The sequence below is a fragment of the Saccopteryx leptura genome, chromosome 2 (assembly GCF_036850995.1).
Source record: "Saccopteryx leptura isolate mSacLep1 chromosome 2, mSacLep1_pri_phased_curated, whole genome shotgun sequence".
Classification (NCBI taxonomy): Eukaryota; Metazoa; Chordata; class Mammalia; order Chiroptera; family Emballonuridae; genus Saccopteryx; species Saccopteryx leptura.
Genome location: NC_089504.1, coordinates 166,802,575 through 166,824,617, shown reverse-complemented (window position 1 = coordinate 166,824,617; position 22,043 = coordinate 166,802,575). Strand labels below are relative to the sequence as shown.

The window sequence follows — 22,043 nt, the reverse complement described above, 5'->3', positions numbered from 1 at the left end:
TCCCTGACACTGTAGTCCATCAAGAGTCATGTTCTCTTTGAGTTTGGTTTCAGGAAGGACAGATACACAACTTGAATAAGCAACAGGTAATTTCCCTTCCTCCTTAAAGAGAATCCAGACTTCTCTCTCAAGCCTGAGTCCCCACTTTCTAACTACCTCCTAGATATAGATAAATAAAATTTCCATTTTCTTGTTAAAACCAGCTCCATAATTCATTCCACTTCTATTTCCCCAAACCTGCTCCCATTCCTGTATTAACTGACTTCTGTTCATGGCCCTTCCCTGTTGCCAGGCTCGGAAGCTCAGTGTCATTTTGGAGTAGTGACTTGGCCTTCACATTCACTCAGTTACCAAGTCTTGTCAATTTCCTTTTTTTAAAAAAACTGATATAATCACCTCAGATTCTCTACTCTCACATCCTTAATTCAAGCCCTCATTAATTCCACCATAATCACTGATGGGATTCAGTTGGTTCGCACTGGTTCAGCGGAACCAATACCTAATGTTTTGTTGAGTTCAGCTGCTAAAATGGCACTTGTCATCAGGATTCTCTCAAAGTAGGCACCTGGGCAGCTGCCCAATGTAGAAATCACAAATTTACATTCCTTACTCTTTTTTTTTTTATGTTCATCTGCACAACAGCGTATTCCAAGCACCTGTAGTAATGTTCATTCTGTCCATAGGTGAAAAAAAATTGCAAATGAGGATGCTAATCAAGAAGCAATATGGAAATATCTTAAATAACAGTTTTATTGGTTTTTGTCAGGTATTATTTAATATTTTTTCATTATTATTTTAAATTTTTTTCTTATAATATAATCTAGGGTTTTTTTTAACCTTTTTATTGTCCTTATTTAAGTATTAAATGTATGAAATAATAGACTACCTTTTGGGTATGTGTCCTGACCAAGAATCAAACTCATAACCCTGGTTTATCAGGACGATGCTCTAACCAACTGAGTTCAGGGCCAGGGCCATATGTAGCTTCTTTATTGAGCAGTTCATCTCAGATGGTCTGTCAGATGATTTTTCCTGAAGCACAGCTCCATCCTTATTGCCTGCCTTAAGACCTTCAGTGACCTCACTTAGACTGACATGCAAATTGCTTCATAACCTGGCTTTGTTTCCTTCAGGTCCCAACCTTGATTTTCATCACTCTTCTCCTTTTTGCTATTCATCTAACATAGCCTAGGTATTAACACAAATACAGAAAGCTTAAATGACAGAGAACTGAGAATGTTAGAAGTTTATATACAATAAAAAGCAAACTGGCCTGACCTGTGGTGGCGCAGTGGATCAAGCACCGACCTGGAACACTGAGGTTGGTGGTTCAAAACCTTGGGCTTGCCCGGTCAAGGCACATATGGGAGTTGATGCTTCCTGCTCCTCCCCCCCCTTCTCTCTCTCTCTCTCTCTCTTCTAAAATGAATGAATAAATAAATAAAAATAATTTTTAAAAAAAGAGCAAACCTAAATCCAATTCTATGGACATTTCCAGTTAAGGATTTATACAAATATATAGTTGCTATTGCTTTTGCATAGGTATAATACATACACACAACATGACCTGAGATATTAAAATTTGAGATATTAGAAATAGTCTTAGATTTTAAAATCAGTGTGAAATAAGTTTTAATGACAACATCCTACATGAATGCAAACATATAATTTACTGCATGATTTTTTTAAATGCCAGAAGCATGGTTGGCTTGAATTTTTTAATTGCTATTGGTATCATAACACATTGGCTTATTAATAGTAGTATTTGTATACATAGTATTTCAGTGAGGACAAAACAATATTATTCCTATGATGTTTTAAACTTTCAGTGTCTTTTCAACATAAGAAAATAATTGCACACATTTAATTGGTTTTTACTTTTATTTATTGATTTTAGAGAGAGAGAGAGAGACAGAAAACATAGATCTGCTCCTGTATGTGCCCTGATCAGGGATCGAACCTACAACCTCTGCACATCAGGATGATGCTCTAACCAACTGAGCTATCTGGCCAAGGCTTAAGTGTTTTCTTATAAAACACAATCTTTAAAAAAAATTAATGATAATTAAGTCCTGCATTATTTTTTTCATGTAGTATAGATTATATTCTTATGCAATATTCAGGATTATATTAAGACCCAATAGTTCTTAAACAGCATTAAACAATCAACCATAGGAATTTTAACTGTGGTAAAGGTGAGTATTCCTCATTGTGCTCATTCATTTTCTCGAAGTTGAAGCTGCTGTGTTTGGGTATTTTCCCACTTCAATGTGAAGTTGATTGTTAGCATGTCTGTGACTTTTTAAAAAATGGTTTTGAACCCTGCCTAGGTATCTCAATTGGTTAGAATATTGTTGCCATATGCCAAGTTTGCAGGTTCCATCCCTGGCCAGGGCACATAAAAGAATCAACCAATGAATGAATAAATAAGTGGAACAACAAATTGATGTTTCTCTCTGTGTGTGACTTTCCCTTCTCTCTCTCCCTCTCTCTCTCTAAAATTAATTCTAAAAATTTTAAATCAACAAAAAATCTTTTTGAAGGATTTGATTTCTTTCACTTTTCATAGTTCTCAGATGAGACATCTTTCTGAAAATTTTATAGCCCAGGGGTATTTTTAATAACCAAGCATTCTTTAGTAAACAAAACTTGCCCATGAAAATCTAATAGGTTTCTACATTCTTAGCTATATTACCAGTATATCCTGGACCCAAAATAAGTTTATTTTACTGTTCCCACAATCCACTTAATTGTTGTTTAAAATCTGAATATTGCCATCGTTTTTTATTTCTTCTTGAAGATTAAGGTGGTATGTGCTGGGTTTCTCCACTTTGTAATTAACAAATACTACTTCTCCTTTGTAATTAACAAATATTTAAAAGGAGATGCAAATTCCCTTTTTCTTTTTCATTTTTCACCTGCTGATTTTAGATTCCATTAGTGGACTTTGTTGACAACAATTATTACTGTGATGTTTGCCTAATGGTGATTTTTTTAATTCCCTTCTTCCTTCCACATTTATTAATTGGCATTCTTCTGTGAGGAAGAGCTGTCCCTTCTCTGTTTTATTTATTTATTCAATTATTTATTTATATCAGTATGACCTCATAGATATTTATTTTATTCTATGAGTTCTAACCCAAAACTGTCATTTTTATTTTGTTGTACAAATGTTTCCAGCGTTGGCCCTTGAGAGCTACTTCAGGTTGGCTCCTATGTTCTTCAACATGTCCCTATCTTTTTTCAAGCACCTCCTTACTTTTTGGCACAGCAACATAGTTCAGACTCATCTTGTATTTTTCTTGCCTCAGCTCTGGAGTTAACCAGCTAACTCTCAAGGAGCACTGATTTCTTGGAGAACTGTATTTAGAAACCAAGATCTGAGAGCTGGATATACTCATTGCTACTGGGATGTAATTGTTTCTAGGCCCTCTCAGCAGGCAGAGCTAAGAAATGTATATATGAGTACTAACACCCTCCCCCATACACACACACTATTTATATTTCTCTATCACCTCTACATCTATCTGCTGTCATCTATCTATCTATCTATCTATCTATCTATCTATCTATCTATCCATCCATCACCATAAGTTCAAGCTGATAACTCTGGATTTAATTTGGCACCAAAGGGTTCATTCTAGCTTTTCCTCTTTCCTTATTTCTATTCTCTCTCTAAAAGTGAGAAATATGGCTGCCATTACCTATAATAATTTACTTATATATTCAATTCTAGTATATACATAAACTAGTTGGAAAAATACATATTAACCCATAACCCAATGAGAAACAGGTATACTAACTAAAGTACTATATTTGTGTTACAATTACTTTTGTCTTTTACCTTATTGTATCCAAAGTATTATTTTCCAGAGTTACTTAGATTAGTTCTTTACTATCCCATCCCCTTCACAATGGTTATGTTATTTATTTGTTACACATTAAGTTCATTTGTTTGTGTTTCATTTAGAGTTCCTCCTATATCCTGGTTGGTTTTAAATATTTATTTTTTGAGTGTATGAAACATAATTATGGTCCTAAAAGCCAAAGCAATATAAAAATATACTCAGAGAAGTATCACTTTCTTCTTATCTCTAGTACCTAGTTTTCATCATTTTCCTACTTACCTCCTATATTTAACCAATTCCTTTAGATTTTTAATATTATTCCTGCATTTCTTGTGCACAAATTAGCAGATACATGTGTATTTTCTTTTAAAAAAAATTTTCTTTACTGATTTTGGAGAGAGAGAAATATTGATCTGTTGTTTCACTTATTCATGCATTCATTAGTTGATTTCTTGTATGTTCCCTGACTGGGGATCAAATCCACAACCTTGGCATATTGGAACAACACTCTAACCAACTGAGCCATGGCATCTGTATTTAAAATTTTTTTATTTTTGTATATATTTTTTGACAGAGACAGAGAGAGAGTCAGGGACAAACAGATAGGAAGGGAGAGAGGTGAGAAGCATCAATTCTTCGTTGCGGCACCTTAGTTGTTCATTGATTCCTTTCTCATATGTGCCTTGATGGGAGGGGGGCACTACAATAGAGTGAGTGTCCCCTTGTTTAAGCCAGTGACCTAGGGCTCAAGCCAGTGGCCTTTGGGCTCAAGCCAGTGACAATGAGGTCATGTCTATGATCCCACGCTCAAGCCAGTGACCTCGCAATCAAGCTGGTGAGCCTGTGCTCAAGCCAGATGAGCCCGCGCTCAAGCTGGCGACCTAGGGGTTTCAAACATGGGCCCTCCATGTCCTAGTTGATGTTCTATCCACTGCACCACCACCAGGTCAAGCAATTTTTGTGTATTTTTTTATATTCCCTTCTTTTTTACATGAAGTATAGCATACTTGAAGGTAGATAGATTTTGCATTTAGCTTTCTTCACTTAACCGTATATCCAGGAAATAATTTTGAGTCAGCGCATAGAGACTGTTCTTTTCTTCTTTTTTTTTTATAAATAAATTTTTATTTTAATGGGGTGACATCAATAAATCACGGTACATATATTCAAAGAAAACATGTCCAGGTTATCTTGTCATTCAATTCTGTTGCATACCCACCACCCAAAGAGAGATTGTCCTCCGTCACCTTCTATCTAGTTTTCTTTGTGCCCCTCCCCCTCCCCCTCTCCCTCTTTCCTTCCCTCCACCCCTCATAACCACCACACTCTTGTCCATGTCTCTTAGTCTCGTTTTTATGTCCCACCAATGTATGGAATCCTGCAGTTCTTGTTTTTTTCTGATTTACTTATTTCACTCTGTATAATGTTATCAAGATCTCACCATTTTGTTGTAAGTGATCCGATGTCATCATTTCTTATGGCTGAATAGTATACCATGGTGTATATTTGTCACATCTTCTTTATCTAGTCTTCTATTTTTTTTTTACAGTGATTAAAGCCTTTAAGCAAACTCTTGGCCAATCCAGCAAGAATCCATAAAAGAGTAGTGTCCTTAACATGTTCACCAAGTCCAAGTTGGTCCCAACACCATGCCAAGTCCCTGATAAATGCAACCCAACCCCAGTTCAGTCTGTTAGGAGCTGTCACAAGGACCAGGAGCCAAAAAAAAGTCCACATCCAGGAAGAGTTCGCATGGCACTGGAATTGTTGGCACAATTCTATACTTTGCAGATCACGTCAAAGTCCCAATGACCACTGCTTCTAGCTGGGAATGATTCAGGTAGACTGGAAAAGCCATCTGCAGCATGTGTGGAGATGGAGCTTCTGTTCTCTTCTGCCTGGAGAGATGAGCCCAGATTGCTTTTCCCTGGAGCTCTGTGACTGTGGCTTGGTAAAGAGAACCTTGGGATACACTAAGATGGGTGGCAAAGGTAGATTCATAATAGAAGTTGGCAAAAGGGGGAAAGAGAGCTCTAAATTAGGAGTAGTTCCCAGCCTGAAATATGAGTGGGGCATTGAGGTAAGAGGAATTAAGGAAACACTATATATTAGACAAAGCAGCAGAAAATAGGACTATCAATGCCCACAACAGAGATCTTCGAGGGAAGAATAAAAAACCTGACTATTCAGGCATGACATAGTTAAATGGCCCTTGTGCAAATGAGATCAGTTTACCTGCTTCTTGGAAGAAATACCCTAGGCTCATCCACAGTGTCATAGATGGGGCCGACAGCCCTGGCCACCTTCAGCCTTCAGTGGCAAACCCCAGCATTCTGGGCAAGGTTAGGTCATAGGTGCCTGGAGCAGGGCTGGAAGAGACTGAACCCTCCCTTAGAGGAGCAAGGGAGAAGTACCTTCCAGTGTCCCTGTTTCCTCACAGCAGAGGCATGTAAGTCTGGCAGGCTTTAGCTCAATGACCTTCCTTTCCACTATTGAAGCAGGACCCAGATGGCATCCCATGAGACCCCTTTGGAGCGTTGGAACCTTTAGGGACGTATCCTAAAAGCTGGTAGTTCCCCTGATCTCTATTGGGCTTTTTCTGCCTCTTGGTATCTTAAAAGCCATGCTCAGAAGATCTCGCTGAAAGGTTTGAGGATCCCCATCTGCCTATATCAATCTTTTCCATATATCTGGAGCTATTTGGAAAAAGACAAAACAGTGTTATTAGCTGGATCAAATAAAGAAGGTAGTAGTTTGCAGGCGAAAAAGATTTGGCGTCTCCTGTTCATCAGCATTCAAAAGAAATTAAATTTTTTTTTTTAAGTAAGAAGCATGATATGGTAGACCCATAGGAGTTCCAAGATATGACTACCCCCTTTTAATTTTTTTTAAATTGATCTTAAAATATTTGCTGGGTACACTTTAATAGTACCTTAACTTTAAAGATTGTAAGAATGACAAAATACAGTAAATGCTTTTGCTCCATATGCAAGAACATTTTCAGTTTAATCAGTTTAGGAAATCCAATAATAGAACAATCATACAGACAATGAGCTATAACATGTTTAGCAGCCTTTCCTGTTCTGACAGAGGTTACTATAAATCCAGAATATGTATCCACGGTAACGTGGGCATAGGACTGTTTGCCAAATGAAGGTATATGAGTAACATCCATTTGCCAAAGTTGTCCTGGTATGGGTCCTTGAGGGTTAACTCCAATAGAAGGGGCAGATTGTAGTATAGGACCCCTTGAACAGGATTTCCCAATCTGCCGTGCTGCTTCTCGAGAAAGTTGAAACTGTTTATACAGGGCTGCAGCGTTCTGGTGATGAATAGTATGAGACTGAATTGCTCAATCTGTCATGGTTGCTGCAAATAATTTTCTTTTGGGTAGCTTGATCAACAAGGGCATTCCTAGGCCCGGGCCAGTTGGCTCAGTGGTAGAGCATCGGCCTGGTGTGCAGGATTCCCAGGTTCGATTCCCGGCCAGAGCACACAGAAGAAGCGCCAATCTGCCTCTCCACCCCTCCCCCTCTCCTTCCTCTCTGTCTCTCTCTTCCCCTCCCGCAGCCAAGGCTCCACCGGAGCAAAGCCACCCCAGGTGCTAAGGATGGACCCGTGGCCTCTGCCTCAGATACTAGAATGGCTCTGGTTGCAACAGAGCAACACCCCAGATGGGCAGAGCATTCCCCCTGATAGGTGTGCCGGGTGGATCCCAGCCGGGCGCATGCGGGAGTCTGTCTGACTGCCTCCCCATTTCCAACTTCAGAAAAATACAAAAAAAGGGGGGGGGGCATTCCCTTGTGCTAAAGCTCCAGGGAGCATGGAGTGAGCTCGAGTATGTCCTATGAAACATGGAGCTCTATGTTGACATACAAGTCTTTGAAGAAGGAGGAACTTCTGAAATAGTTCATCAGCATTTGTCCCTAAGACAGCAGTCTTTATAGTGGAAACACCATAAGTAAATATTTGCTGTCTGTATATAGATTAAAGGGGGGAATATGGCAAATGCTGAAAAGCCATGATCATAACATATAATTCTAGACTTTGAGCTGATTTTAAGTTGAGTGTTTCAGTATAAAGTTGTCCATTGATTTGCAAGAGCGATTTGCCATTTAGTGGAAGTTTCCCAGAGACATTGTTGTTGAACCTTTGAAAAAAGGAACAACAATAATTTTGAGGCTCAAAACCTATAAGGTGTAAGGGTCGCCTATGCCCCTTGATAATCCAGGAGGCAACAAGATCAAAATATGGACGTGTATTCCATGGGCTATTAGATGGTTCAATGTGCCCAAGCTGTAGCTGCTCTTGTACCAATTGAGCAGCTACCCTAAGTTTCTCCTGAGAAAGGGGCCATTGGTCTACCTATACAGGATTATCTGATTTCCAAGTAATTGGGTCTGCACAATGCATCATTGAGGTAGCAGGAGCTCCCAAGGCCCCTATGCTAAATTTTGATATCCTAATCCACACCTTCTGGTATTGGGTGCCACTTCTATGGGGGTGGGAATTCCTCACTATTCTTTCGCTAGACCCTTGGTGGGCAAAAATGCCCGATCAAGCATCTGAGTACTGACCCAGGCATCCCCAAACTGCGGCCCCCTGAGGCCATTTATCCAGTCCCCACTGCACTTCTGGAAGGGGCACCTCTATCATTGATGGTCAGTGAGAGGACCACTGTATTTGGCAGCCCTCCAATGGTCTGAGGGACAGTGAACTGGCCCCCTGTGTAAAAAGTTAAACCATTAGGACTGACAAGCAACACTCCCATATTTTTCAAAACATCTCTACCTCACAATTTAATTGGCCATCCATGGAGCACATAAGCCTTAAAAATCCAGAATGACCTTCTTAATCTTCCCAATGTAGAAAACTAGGACTTTGTTGAGGGGATTTACTCTGCCCTATACCTTGTAATTCTGTGGCTGCTGCATGAGTGGGCCAGGAAGGAGGCCAATGTAGCTTAGCAATAACAGATACATCAGCTCCAGTATCTAAAAGTCTTTTAAATTTATGCTCATATATTGTTAGTTCCATTTCAGGCCATTCCTGACCTATTTTTTTTTTTAAATCCAATTGGCAAAATCAGAGGAGCCAAATCACCAATTTGCTTGGGGCCCCTTTTGCAGAATGTGGCCTGAGAAGCAGAATTAGCATCCTTATACTATTTTTCTGTCTGAATTAGCCATGAGACACATTCTTTTCTTTTTTTTGATTAATTTTGATGGGGTGACATTGATAAAATTGTCTTCTGTCACCTTATAACTGGTTTTCTTTGTGCCCCTCCCCTCCCCTAACCCCCTCCCTCTGCTCCCCTCCCCACCCTGTAACCCCAACACTGTTGTCCATGTCTCTGAGTCTCATTTTTATGTCCCACCTATGTATGGAATCATATAGTTCTTAGTTCTTTCTGATTTACTTATTTCGCTCAGTATAATGTTATCAAGGCCCATCCATGTTGTTGTAAAAGATCCGATGTCATCATTTCTTATAGCTGAGTAGTATTCTATAGTATATATGTACCAAAGCTTTTTAATCCACTCATCCTCTGATGGACACTTGGACTGTTTCCAGATCTTTGCTATTGTGAACAATGCTGCCATAAACATGGGGGTGCATTTCTTCTTTTCAAACAGTGCTATGGTATTCTTGGGGTATATTCCTAACAGTGGTATAGCTGGGTCAAAAGGCAGTTTGATTTTTAATTTCTTGAGGAATCTCCATACTGTTTTCCACAGTGGCTGCACCAGTCTGCATTCCCACCAGCAGTGCAGGAGGGTTCCCTTTTCTCCACATCCTCGCCAGCACTTGTTCTGTGTTGTTTTATTGATGAGCTCCATTCTGACTGTGCAATTCTCTAATCATTAGTAATTTTGAACATGTTTTCATCTGCCTATTGGCCATCTGTGTGTCCTCTTTGGAGAAGTGTCTATTCATTTCTTTTGCCCATTTTTGGATTGGATTGTTTGTCTTCCTAGTATTAAGTTTTACAAGTTCTTTATAAATTTTGGTTATTAATCCCTTATCAGACGCATTGTCAAATATATTCTCCCATTCTGTAGTTTGTCTTTTATTCTGTTCTTATTGTCCTTAGCTGTGCAGAAGCTTTTTAGTTTGATATAGTCCCATTTGTTTATCCTGTCTTTTATTTCACTTGCCTGTGGAGACAAATCAGCAAATATATTGCTGTGAGAGATGTCAGAGAGCTTACTGCCTATGTTTTCTTCTAAGATCCTTATGGTTTCATGGCTTACATTTAAGTCTTTTATCCATTTTGAGTTTATTTTTGTGAATGCTGTAAGTTGGTGGTCTAGTTTCATTTTTTTGCAGGTAGCTGTCCAATTTTCCCAACACCATTTGTTGAAGAGGCTGTCTTTACTCCAATGTATTCTCTTATCTCCTTTGTCAAATATCAGTTGTCGATAAAAGTGTGGGTTTATTTCTGGGTTCTCAGTTCTGTTCCATTGATCTATATGTCTGTTCTTATGCCAGTACCAGGCTGTTTTGAGTACAATGGCCTTATAATATAACTTGATATCCGGAAGTGTGATACCTCCCACTTTATTCTTCCTTTTCAAGATTGCTGAGGCTATTCGTGTTCTCTTTTGGTTCCATATAAATTTTTGGAATATGTGTTCTATATCTTTGAAGTAAGTCATTGGTATTTTAATCGGTATTGCATTGAATTTGTAAATTGCTTTGGGTAATATAGACATTTTAATGATGTTTATTCTTCCTAACCATGAGCACGGAATATGCTTCCACTTGTTTGTATCTTCCCTGATTTCTTTTATCAATGTTTTATAATTTTTTGAGTACAAGTCTTTAATATCCCTGGTTAAATTTATTCCTAGGTACTTTATTTTTTGGTTGCAATGGTAAAGGGGATTGATTCCTTAATTTCTCTTTCTGACAGTTCATTGTTAGTGTATAAAAATGCCTCTGATTTCTAAGTATTGATTTTATATCCTGCCACTTTGCCGAATTCATTTATCAGGTCTAATAGTATTTTACTGAGAGTTTAAGGTTTTCTATATACAATATCATATCATCTGCAAATAATGATAGTTTTACTTCTTCTTTTCCAATTTGGATGCCTTTTATTTCTTTTTCTTTTCTGATTGCTGTGGCTAGAACTTCCAGGACTATGTTGAATAAGAGTGGTGAAAGGGGGCACCCCTGCCTTGTTCCTGATCTTAAGGGAATTGCTTTTAATTTTTGCCCATTAAGTATGATATTGGCTGTGGATTTGTCATAGATGGCCTTTATCATGTTGAGGTATGTTCCCTGACTTCCGACTTTGCTGAGAGTTTTGATCATGAACGGGTGCTGGATTTTATCAAATGCTTTTTCTGCATCTATTTAAATTATCATGTGGTTTTTCTCCTTCCTTTTATGAATCACATTGATTGATTTGCAAATATTGTACCAGCCTTGCCTCCCAAGAGTAAATTCCACTTGATTATGGTGTATAATTTTTTTTATATATTGTTGCATCCGGTTTGCTAATATTTTGTTGAGGACTTTTGCATCTAAATTCATCCAGGATATTGGCCTATAATTTTCTTTTTTTGTGTTGTCTTTGCCTGGTTTTGGAATGACAATTATGCTCGCCTCATAAAAGGAGCTTGGAAGTCTTCCTTCCTCTTGAATTTTTTAAAGTAGCTTGAGAAGGATAGGAGTTAGTTCTTCTTTGAATATTTGGTATAATTACTTGTGAAGCCATCAGGCCCAGGACTTTTCTTTTTTGGGAGTTTTTTCATAGCTGTTTCAATCTCATTTGTTGTAATTGGTCTGTTTAGATTTTCTGATTCTTCCAGATTGATTTTTGGAAGATTGTATGTTTCAAGGAATTTGTCCATTTCATCTAGGTTGTCTAGTTTTTTGGCATACAGTTCTTCATAGTATTTTCTTACAATATTTTGTATTTCTGTTGTGTCAATTGTTATTTCTACACTCTCATTTCAAATTTTATTTATTTGAGTCCTCTCTCTTTTTTTATTGGTCAGTCTGGTTAAAGGTTCATCGATCTTGTTTACCTTTTCAAAGAACCAGCTCCTAGTTTCATTGATCCTCTGTATTGTTTCTTTAGCCTCTATGTCATTTATTTCTGCTCTGATCTTTATTATTTCCTTCCTTCTACTAGCTCTGGGCTTTACTTGCTGTTCTTTTTCTAGTTCTTTTAGATGTAGGGTCAAGTTGTTTATTTGAGCTTTTTCTAGCTTCTTGAGGTATGCCTGTAATGCTATAATCTTCCCTTTCAAGACTGCTTTTGCTGTGTCCCATAAATTTTTTTAATTTTTTTTCCCTTTTTCTGAAGCTGGAAATGGGAGGCAGTCAGACAGACTCCCGCATGCACCTGTCCCGGATCCACCCGGCATGCCCACAAGCGGCGATGCTCTGCCCCTCTGGGGCATTGCTCTGTTGCATCCAGAGCCATTCCAGTGCCTGAGGCAGAGGCGACAGAGCCATCCTCAGCACCCGGGCCATCATTGCTCCAATGGAGCCTTGGCTGTGGGAGGGGAAGAGAGAGACAGAGAGGAAGGAGAAGGGGAGGGGTGATGGAGCAGACGGGCGCTTATCCTGTGTGCCCTGACCGCGAATTGAACCTGGGCTCCTGCACACCAGGCTGATGCTCTACCACTGAGCCAACCAGCCAGGGCCGCTGTGTCCCATAAATTTTGAGTTGATGTATGCTCATTATCATTTGTTTCTAGGAATTTTAAAATTTCTTTTTTGATCTCATTGTTAACCCATTCGTTATTTAATAACATGCTATTTAGTTTCCAAGTGTTTGAATGTTTTTCAGTTTTTCTGTTGTGGTTGATTTCTAGTTTAATGCCATTGTGATCAGAGAACGTAGTCGATATGATTTCAATCTTCTTAAATTTGTTGAGACCGCTTTTGTGCCCTACCATGTGGTCTATTCTAGAGAATGTACCATGAGCGCTTCAAAAGAATGTATATTCTGCTGTTTTAGGGTGAAAGGTTCTGAAGATATCTATTAAATCGAGTTGATCTAATATGTCCTTTAAGTCTGGTGTTTCTTTGTTAATTTTCTTTCTTGAGGATCTATCTAATGATGTTAATGGGGTATTGAAATCCCCTACTATTGTAGTATTGCTGTTGATCTCACCCTTTAAATCCATCAAAGTCTGCTTTATATATTTAGGTGCTCCTATATTAGGTGTGTAGATATTTATAATGGTTATATCTTCCTTTTGGATTGCTCCCTTTATCATTATGTAGTGACCTTCTTTATCTCTAACTATGGTTTTTTTTTAAGTCCATTTTGTCTGATATAAGTATTGCTACCCCAGCTTTTTTTTTATTTCCATTTGCATGAAATATTTTTTTCCATCCTTTTATCTTCAGTCTGTGTGCATCTTTTGATTTAAGGTGTGTCTCTTGTAGATAGCATATGTATGGGTCCTGTTTTCTTATCCACACAGCTACCCTATGTCTTTTGATCGGATCATTTAATCCATTTACATTTAAGGTTATTACTGATATGTAATTGTTTATTGCCATTTTATTCTTTCAAACTGTATTCCTCTTTTGCTATATCCTTTTTCTCCTTCGATCTGTTTACAACAGGTCCCTTAGCATTTCTTGCAGCCTTGGTTTGGTTGCAGTGAATTCCTTGAGGTTTTTTTTGTCTGTAAAGCTTTTTATTTCTTCTTCAATTTTAAATGATAGCCTTGCTGGATAAAGTAGTCTTGGTTGTAGGCTCTTGTTCAGCATTACTTTGAATATTTCTTGCCATTTTATTCTGGCCTCAAGTGTTTCTGTTGAGAAGTCTGATGTCATCCTTATGGGGACTCCTTTGTAGGTGATAGTCTTTTTTTCTCTAGCAACTTTTAATATTTTCTCTTTATCACTTAGCTTTGGTATTTTAATTATGATGTGTCTTGGTGTTGATTTCTTTGGGTTTCTCCTTAATGGAGTTCTCTTTGCTTCCTGAACATGTGAGATATTTTTCTGCCTTAATTGAGGGAAGTTTTCAGCTATGATATGCTTGAACAAAGTCTCTATCCCTTGTTCTTTCTCTTGTTCTTCAGGAACCCCTATGATGCGGATGTTGTTTCTCTTCATGTTGTCACAGAGCTCTCTTAGAGTTTCCTCAGACTTTTTGAGTCTCTTTTCTTTTTTCTGCTCTGCTTCCGTGCCTTTATTTATTGTGTCCTCTAACTCGCTGATTCGATTCTCCATTCTCCTCTTCATCTATCCTGCTTTTAATTCATTCCATTGTATTCTTTATTTCAGATATTGTATTTGTCATTTCTGACTGATTCTTTTTTATTATTTCAATGTCCTTTTTTATATTTGCTATCTCTTTATTTAGGTGTTTTTAATGACCATCTATTTTTGTTCTAATATCTTTAAGCATCCCAACAATTGTTATTTTAAACTCTGCATCTGGTAATTTGGTTATATCTGGTTCATTTAGGTCCTTTTCTGGGAATTTCTCTTGTTTCATTTGTATTGCCTTTCTCTGCCTCCGCACTTTGTATTCATGGGAGTGGCTGTGATCATGTGCTCGGGTGCACAAGCCTTGGTGGCCTTCGACTTTGCCCCGGCTCCATGGGTGATGTTATGCTCAGTGATGAGGGCACTGGTAAGAACCTTTGCTCAGCTGCGGTACTCCACCTGTTTCCAGGCTTTCGCCACGCTTTTGCAAGAGGAGCCCGCTCGTGGAACGGCTGCTAGCCTTGGCTCCACCAGCTGGGCAGCACTGCATGCCCACGCTCAGCTCAGTAGCGGAACTCAGCCTGTTCTGGGCTTTTGGCTCCACCCTCGCGGGAGAAGCCAGCTCCTAAGTCAGACCACAAGCCTGGGTTGCACGGGTGGGAAAGGCTGTGCTCCTGAGTCCTTGCTCAGGGGCTGGTCTCCACCCTTTCTGGGGTTCCCGCCCTTCTCCCGCAGGCTGGATTACAGGCTGCCGGCAGCTGGGCTTGACCGCTTTTGTACTCCCCCTCCTCCCCAGCCGGGCAAGACTGAGCTCACACCTGAGTCCAGTGGTGGCCAGCTGGCTTCCGCCCCTACCAACAGAACCACGCTTCTGTCTCCTGCTTCTGGCGAGCCCTCAGCCACGTGGGTGCCGGCACTGCAGCTCAGACCCTAACCCTCACTCCTGTAGACCCGAAAGCTCCCTCCTTCTAAGCAGCTCTGCTCTGAGTGCCGTGGGGGGAGCTTGTTTGGCTGCTCTCTTGCTTCCCTTTGCTGGTATTGCTATTTCCGGGGGAAATATTCACTTCAGATTTGGGGAGTGACTCGTCCCAGGGGTTAAGGTGGCTATCTCCCAAAATGTTTCTCCCTGTGCCTCCTAGATTACACTCTCTTCCTGCTACTCTGGTATTCTCTCTCTCCCCATCCCCTGGAGCCCCGGGTGAGTGGTTGTGAGAGAGGTTTTCTGCGCGGTCCCTTTAAGAAGAATCCTGGGTCTGAGAAATCAGTCTCTTTCTCACAAACAGTATCCTGACTTGTTTCCAGCTAAATACTGTCCTTACGCCTCTTCTGGGCTCTGGGGCTACAGGCTGGGACTCAGGACCCTCCCCTCTCTGCTAAACTCACTTCCTGCCACGCGAGTCTCTCCCGGCTGCTGTTCGCTCCAGGGAGCTGGGCAGCACTCTCTGCGTTTCCGCTTTTCTACCAGTCTCGGTGTGGCTTCTTCAGTGTTTCTTTGTTGAAGAGTCCTCTTAGTTTAGTCCAAAGTTGGTTTTTCCAGATGATAGTTCTTAATATTAGTTTGTAATCCGCTTTGGTTCTGGGAGGTAGATGTTGGTACATCCGCCTTCTCCAGCACCATCTTGTCTTCTCCCTGTTCTTCTTTACAGCTGCGTAATACTCTGTTGTTTGGATGTACCATACTTTTTTGACCACTCTCCTTTGTATGAGTATTTAGGTTTTTACTAATCGTTTACAATTACAAGTGAGCCCTGGTTGGTTGGCTCAATGGTAGAGCATCAGCCTAGTGTATGGACGTCCCAGGTTCAATTCCTCATCAGGACACACAGAAGCAATCATCTGCTTCTCCACCCCTCCCTTTCTCATTTCTCTCTCTTTCTTTCTTTCCCTCCCTCAGCCACAGCTCGGTTGGAGCAACCCCTGGGAGCTGAGGTTGGCTCCATGGCCTCACCTCAAGTGCTAAAATAGCTAGGTTGACAAGCAACAGAGCAACAGCCCCAGATGGGCAAAGCATTGCCTGGTATGGGGATTACTAGGGGGATGCTGTTCGAGGTGTGTGTGGGAGTCTGTCTCTCTGCTTCCCCGCTTCTCACTTAGAAAAATTAAAAAAGTAAAATTAAAAAAATACAATTACAGTTAATTATTAGAGGTATATTTCTAGAAAAGTGATTGCCGATTCAAACACTGAGTGCATATGTAGTTTTATTAGATATTGCCAAAATCCTAGAAGGTTGTACCAGTTTGCATTCCTCACTGCCTCACTAACAAAATGTGTTGTCATATTTTATAATTTATGCCAGATTAATAGCTGAGAATAAAAATATCTTATTTTTATTAATTTTAATGCACTGACATTGATAAATCAGGGTACCTATGTTGAGAGAAACATTTCCAGATTATTTGGACATTTGATTATGCTGCATACCCCTCACCCAAAGTCAAATTGTCTTCCGTCACCTTCTATCTGGATTTCTTTGTACCCCTCCCCTACCCCTATCCCCTCCCTCTCCTTCCTCGCCTCCGCCCCACCCCTCCACCCCACCCCCTGTTACCATCACATTCTTGTCCATGTCTCTGAGTCTCATTTTTATGTCCCATTTATGTATGGGTTTATATAGTTCTTAGTTTTTTCTGATTTACTTTTTTCACTCCATGTAATGTTATCAAGGTCCATCCATGTTGTTGTAAATGATCGATATCATCATTCCTTATGGCTGAGTAGTATTCCATAGTATATATGTACCAAAGCTTTTTAATCCACTCATCCTCTGATGGACACTTGGGTTGTTTCCATATCTTCGCTATTGTAAACAATACTGCCATAAACATGGGGGTGCATTTCTCCTTCTGGAACCATTCTATGGTGTTCTTGGGGTATATTCCTAAAAGTGGGATAGCTGGGTCAAAAGGCAGTTTGATTTTCAATTTTTTGAGGAATCTCCATACTGTTTTCCACAGTGACTGCACCAGTCTGTGTTCCCACCAGCAGTGCAGGAGGGTTCCCTTTTCTCCACATCCTCTCCAGCACTTATTCTGTTGTTTTGTTGATGAGTGCCACTCTGACTGGTATGAGGTGATATCTCATTGTGGTTTTAATTTGCATTTCTCTAATGATTAGTGATTTTGAGCATTTTTTCATATGCCTATTGGTCACCTGTATGTCCTCTTTGGAGAAGTGTCTATTCATTTTTTTTTTTTTTTGCCCATTTTTGGATTGGATTGTTTGTCTTTCTGGTGTTAAGATTTACAAGTTTTTTTATAAATTTTGGTTATTAACCCCTTATCAGACGTACTGTCAAATATGTTCTCCCATTGTGTAGTTTGTCTTTTTATTCTGTTCTTATTGTCTTTGGCTGTGCAAAAGCTTTTTAGTTTGATATAGTCCCATTTGTTTATCCTGTCTTTTATTTCACTTGCCCGTGGAGATAAATCAGCAAATATATTGCTGCGAAAGATGTCAGATAGCTTACTGCCTATGTTTTCTTCTAAGATGCTTATGGTTTCATGGCTTCCATTTAAGTCTTTTATCCATTTTGAGTTTATTTTTGTGAATGGTGTAAGTTGGTGGTCTAGTTTCATTTTTTTGCAGGTTGCTGTCCAATTTTCCCAACACCATTTATTAAAGAGGCTGTCTTTACTCCATTTTATGCCCTTACCTCCTTTGTCAAATATCAGTTTTCCATAGAGCTGTGGGTTTATTTCTAGGTTCTCCATTCTGTTCCATTGAATAGTATAGAGGAGGTTAGTCTGTGGGCAATTATTAGAGCAGTGGCTATTTAGCTTCATGGGGATTGGATGAGAATGGCTACAATCACCAGGGTTATATGACTTACTGATGAGTAGGCAATTAGTGATTTTAGGTCTGTTTGACATAAGCAGATTGAGCGTGTTATGATTATGCCTCATAGTGACAGCATTATAAACGGGTATGCCATATTACTTGTGAGCGGCCTGTTCTGTGTGCCTGTTCTTATGCCAGTACCAGGCTGTTTTGAGTACAATGGCCTTGTAGTATAAGTTGATATCCCTTTATTCTTCTTTTTTAAGATTGCTGAGGCTATTCATGTTCTCTTTTGGTTCCATATAAATTTTTGGAATATGTGATCTATATCTTTAAAATATGTCATTGGTATTTTAATTGCTATTGCATTGAATTTATAAATTGCTTTGGGTAATATAGACATTTTAATGATGTTTATTCTTCCTAACCATGAGCACAGTATATGCTTCCACTTGTTTGTATCTTCCTTGATTTCTTTTATCAATTTTTTTTTTTTTTTTCATTTTTCTGAAGCTGGAAACAGGGAGAGACAGACAGACTCCCGCATGCGCCCGACCGGGATCCACCCGGCACGCCCACCAGGGGCGAAGCTCTACCCACCAGGGGGCGATGCTCTGCCCATCCTGGGCATCGCCATGTTGCGACCAGAGCCACTCCAGCGCCTGAGGCAGCGGCCACAGAGCCATCCCCAGCGCCCGGGCCATCTTTGCTCCAATGGAGCCTTGGCTGCGGGAGGGGAAGAAAGAGACAGAGAGGAAAGTGCGGCGGAGGGGTGGAGAGGCAAATGGGCGCCTCTCCTATGTGCCCTGGCCAGGAATCGAACCCGGGTCCTCCGCACGCTAGGCCGACGCTCTACCGCTGAGCCAACCAGCCAGGGCCTTTATCAATGTTTTATAATTTTCCGAGTACAAGTCTTTAGTCTCCTTGGTTAAATGTACTCTTAGATACTTAATTTTTTTGGTTGTAGTAGTGAAGGGAATTGATTCCTTAATTTCTCTTTCTGACTGTTCATTGTTAGTGTATAAAAATGCCTCTGATTTCTGAGTATTAATTTTGTATCCTGCCACCTTGCTGAATTCATTTATCAGGTCTAGTAGTTTTTTGACTGAGAGTTTAGGGTTTTCTATATACAATATCATATCATCTGCAAATAATGATAGCTTTACTTCTTCTTTTCCAATTTGAATGCCTTTTATTTCTTCTGCTTGTCTGATTGCTGTGGCTAGGACTTCCAGGACTATGTTGAATAAGAGTGGTGAAAGGGGGCATCCCTGCCTTGTTCCTGATCTTAAGGGGATTGCTTTTAAATTTTGCCCATTGAGTATGATGTTGGCTGTGGGTTTGTCATAGATGGTTTTTTATCATGTTGAGGTATGTTCCCTGTATTCCCTCTTTGTTGGGAGTTTTGATCATGAATGGGTGCTGGATTTTATCAAATGCGTTTTCTGCATCTATTGAAATTATCATGTGGTTTTTCTCCTTCCTTTTGTTTATGTGATGAATCACATTGATTGATTTGCAAATATTGTACCAGCCTTGCCTCCCAAGAAGAAATCCCACTTGATCATGGTGTATGATTTTTTCCATATATTGTTGGATCCGATTTGCTAATATTTTGTTAAGGATTTTTACATCTATATTCATCAAGGATATTGGCCTATAGTTTTCTTTCTTTGTGTTGTCTTTGCCTGGTTTTGGAATCAGAATTATTCTCGCCTCATAAAAGGAGCTTGGAAGTCTTCCTTCCTCTTGAATTTTTTGAAATAGCTTGAGAAGGATAGGAGTTAGTTCTTCTTTGAATATTTGGTAGAATTCACTTGTGAAGCCATCAGGCCCAGGACTTTTCTTTTTTGGGAGTTTTTTGATAACTGTTTAGATCTCATTTGGTATAATCGGTCTGTTTAGGTTTTCTGATTCTTCCAGATTGATTTTTGGAAGATTGTATGTTTCAAGGAATTTGTCCATTTCATCTAGGTTGTCTAGTTTTTTGGCATACAGTTCTTCATAGTATTTTCTTACAACATTTTATAGTTCTGTTGTGTCAGTTGTTATTTCTCCACTCTCGTTTCTAATTTTATTTATTTGAGTCTTCTCTCTTTTTTTCTTGGTGAGTCTAGTTAAAGCAGCGGTTCTCAACCTGTGGGTCACGATCCCTGCGGGAGTCGAACAACCAAAACACAGGGGTCGCCTAAAGCCATCGGAAATACATATTTTATTTAAAAATGTATTGTATAATAAATATGTATTTTCCGATGGCTTTAGGCAACCCTTGTGTTTTGGTCGTTTGACCCCCGCTGGGTCACGACCCACAGGTTGAGAACCACTGAGTTAAAGGTTCATCAATCTTGTTTATATTTTCAAAGAACCAGCTCCTAGTTTCATTGATCCTCTATATTGTTTCTTTAGTCTCTATGTCATTTATTTCTGCTCTGATCTTTATTATTTCCTTCCTTCTACTACATTTGGGCTTTACTTGCTGTTGTTTTTCTAGTCCTTTTAGATGTAGGGTTAAGTTGTTTATTTGAGCTTTTTCTAGCTTCTTAAAGCGTGCCTGTAGTGCTATGAACTTCCCTCTCAGTACTGCTTTCGCTGTGTCCCATAAATTTTGAGTTGTATGCTCATTATCATTTGTTTCTAGGAATTTTTAAATTTCTTCTTTGATCTCATTGTTAATCCATTCATTATTTAACAACCTGCTATTTAGTTTCCATGAGTTTGAGAATTTTTGAGCTTTTCTGTTGTGGTTCTTTTCTAGTTTCATGCCATTTTGATCAGAGAAAGTCCTTGATATGATTTCAATCTTCCTAAATTTGTTTAGACCACTTTTGTGCCCTAACATGTGATCTATCCTAGAGAATGTACCATGAGCGCTTGAAAATAATGTATATTCTGCTTCTTTAGGGTGAAAGGTTCTGAAGATATTTATTAAATAGAGTTGATCTAGTGTGTCCTTTAAGTCTGGTGTTTCTTTGTTAATTTTATTTCTTGAGGATCTATCTAGTGATGTTAGTGGGGTATTAAAATCCCCTACTATTATAGTATTTCTGTTGATCTCGCTCTTTATATCCATCAAAGTCTGCTTTATATATTTGGGTGCTCCTATATTAGGTGCATAGATATTTAAAATAGTTATATCTTCCTTTTGGATTGTTCCCTTTATTATTATGTAGTGGCCTTCTTTATCTCTTACTATATTCTTTGTTTTAAAGTCCATTTTATCAGATATAAGTACTGCTACCTCAGCTTTTTTTTCATTTCCATTTGCATAAAATGTTTTTTTTCCATCCTTTTACCTTCAGTCTATGTGCATCTTTTGTTTTAAGGTGTGTCTCTTATAGACAGCATATGTACGGGTCCTGTTTTCTTATCCACACAGCTACCCTATGTCTTTTGATTGGATCATTTAATCCATTTACATTTAAGGTTATTCAGTGTTGTTTTAATTTATGCTTCTCATAGCTTCTTGACCCTTTGGCTCAGATCAAGTGTAGTAACTGTTCTTATCAGTTTAATTTATGCTTCTCTAATTATAAGCAAGGTCAAACATTTCTCATATATTTAAGGACCATTCTTTATATATATTTGTGTGAACTGTCCATTCATTTCATTTTCCTATTTTCTACTATGTTTTTAGTCCTGTGTCTCTCAATATTTAAAACTTATTTATATGTTAGGAATATTAGTCCTTTATTTGTAATATATATACAGTGTATATGTGTATGTGTATGTATATATATATATTTATATACATATGTATATATTGCAAATATTTTCTTCAAGTATGTCAGGTTTGTAAAATCCTTATTCTATGCCCATTCTTTTTTTTTTTTTTTTCATCTTTCTGAAGTGAGAAATGGGGAGGCAGAGAGATCCCACATGCACCCAACCGGGATCCACCCAGAAAGCCCACTAGGGGGTGATGCTTTACCCATCTGGGCTATTGCTCTGTTATAACTGGAGCCATTTTAGCACCTGAGGTAAGACCATCCTCAGCACCCAGGCCAACTCTCTCCAACGGAGCCATGGCTGCAGGAGGGGAAGAGAGAGAGAGATAGGAGAGGGGAAAGGGTGGAGAAGCAGATGGGTGCCTCTCCTGTGTACCCTGACCAGGAATCAAACCTGGAACATCTACATGCTGGGCTGATGATGCTCTACCACTGAGCCAACCAGCCACGGCCTATGCCATTTTTAAGATCCAGCTCCACTGCTGACTTCAGTGAGGCATG

General features: G+C 39.3%; 1 protein-coding gene and 1 pseudogene across 1 annotated transcript in view; both read left to right on the top strand.

The window, feature by feature from the left end:
* FLT3 (fms related receptor tyrosine kinase 3) overlaps positions 1–22,043 on the top strand; it is a 97,137-nt gene that overhangs the window by 7,842 nt on the left and 67,252 nt on the right. The window lies entirely within an intron of this gene.
* Positions 21,273–21,391, top strand: LOC136396278 (U2 spliceosomal RNA; annotated as a pseudogene).